This window comes from Myotis davidii, unplaced genomic scaffold, assembly GCF_000327345.1.
Source record: "Myotis davidii unplaced genomic scaffold, ASM32734v1 scaffold130, whole genome shotgun sequence".
Taxonomy (NCBI): Eukaryota; Metazoa; Chordata; class Mammalia; order Chiroptera; family Vespertilionidae; genus Myotis; species Myotis davidii.
This window is the reverse complement of record NW_006285040.1, coordinates 4,181,866-4,184,245: the sequence shown is the minus strand read 5'-3', so window position 1 is coordinate 4,184,245 and position 2,380 is coordinate 4,181,866.

Sequence of the window (2,380 nt, the reverse complement as noted above, 5' to 3'; positions counted from 1 at the left end):
AAAACTTACATATTAACTCCAGCCAACATCACCATGCTACAATGTAGTTTAGATGGACTCAAATGACAATTAGCTCATTAAGTATTAAATTATTCATTTGTGGTTTAAAAAAAAAAAACCCACAAAATTTTTATCTTATTCAGTCTCACAACAATTTTGAGAATACTTTCTGACAAAGGCCTAAACAGTGTCTCAGGTCACATTACCAACCTCCTCTAAAAATCATGGACAATTTTTAGCTATTAAACTAACTGATTTTTCAAGCACTCCTAATGGCATTTGGGGAAATGGCAAACAGAGTAGAATTGCATCTTAAGTGAAATAAGGCATTTCAAGTTATCAAGATTGATGAACACTTAGTTCTAAGTTATCTAAATTAGTGGTGGAAAAATGCTAAGTAAAGAAATCCTTAATTTATACTAGGGTTGTACCATTCAAGTTCACCTGTACAACAGTGTGAGATGTGCCTTACTATAAGAGCATGTAGATCCTTCTACCCACTCCCAAAAAAGGAGGAAATATTAAATCACTTAAAAATCCAATTGCTCATCTTTTACCCAAAAATTATTGCGATTAACTAGTGTAGATTTATTCTACTGGCAACAGTTTCTTTAAAAAAAAATTAGCTCAGGCATATATAATTCTTGTATCATAAGGTTAGAGTCAATTATTTCAAAATATTGATGTCTGATATTTCTAGAATACTTGTCTAAATCACAAATTATTCTTAATATATGTGGCAGTTCAAATATTTCATCAAATTTGCCCATGGTAAGATATTAAAATCTCTTCATCAAAAGATTAGTGAGGAACCATTTAAATCCAATTCACCTCTTTTAATGGTGAAATTAAATTTACAACCTAGTAAAATAAGGATATCTTTTTAAAAATTAAACCTCAATTATTTAACCACAAAGTCTAATGCTGTTTTATTTATTTACTATTCTTCATTACAAGTATTTTACTAAGTAAAGATGAAATAAACCTAATGTGACTGTTTGCAATGATGACTCCTTAAATACTAGTACATCAACCCTCAGAATAAAATGACAGAAAAATCCCAGTGATCCAGCTCACTAAACTCACAGGTAAACCGAGTTTTTCTCAAACCAAAAAGGAGTTTTTATTTATAACAATTTCATTAAGTAAGACATTTGCAGGGCAAATATGCCATCATAAATTTTATTCTGAAAAACAATAAAGTGCTGAATAATAATTACCTGAATCTTTTTTAGTATGTTTCATTTATCTTAAGTTAAAAGAGCCCTTTCTGTGGCATTAGTAAAGCTGTTTAAAAAACACTGAGGGGGGGGGAAAAAGTAAAGAAAAACTAACTTTCAGTAAGGGAAAAGCACTGCAACCTTTTGTGTTTAACTACGGTGACAAATAATTGAGACCAAAATAATTCATGCAAGTTATCTTTAAAGGTATATTTAAGCTTGAAGAAAGAAAGAACACTGTTACTGACCTTTGATACAATGGCAGTCAATTGCATACTAAAATATCTTAATTATCCTAGATGTCTAGATTTGGCTTGGCAAGCATCATGCCATTGACATGCTTTAGCTCTTTTCGTAACTAAAAATGATTTGCAGTTCAATTACTGAATATTTCAATGTGACTCATTAAGCTGTGTGATAAATTTTAGTTTAAATTTAAGCTTCTCTATACCTAATCACTTCATCAGCACAAGCAGGACAATGCTGGCACAGCATGAAAGGTGGGTCACTTTAAAAAGATTCCTCCTTTTACTGCATGATATATTAAAATGACAGACCTAAATTTCAACTGGGTTAATGAGTTAGATTTGTTTCCCAAATTTAGCACATAATAACTTCAGTGGATTAGAGAAAGAAATCTCAGATGTGGAAGAAAAAAAAGCTTGAGCTCAGGTAGCTAACCAATAGCTCTAAAAATTGCCATGCTACAAGAGTACTTTCATAAAATGAACTTTGTAACAAACTCAACAGTGTTTTGAGTTGAAGTTGATCAACTGCTGCATAGAAAATATGCTAATATACAACAGTCAAGTTTAAGCCGGTGCGTAGAGAAGATAAAGCACTTATGGTAACTGCATATGGTAACGAGTCCATAAAGTTTGTACATAAAGTTTATGGGTCCATAAGGGGATGGGGAAATGATAAGTAGAAATGGTTAGAAAAAATATAAAGTGAAAATGGGAGAAGCTTGGAAAAAAGCAGAAAAGAAAGACCTTCAATTGTATAAAATTCACAAACCATAAGGGTATAAAGATACCACTGAAGAATGGTTAACTCTGTCCCAAACACCCAACAGCAAACAAAACTAGAATGAATAAGCCTTTGGCAGACAATTTTAGAAATTTGAATTATGACATTACATTTTTCAATAATTCACAAAC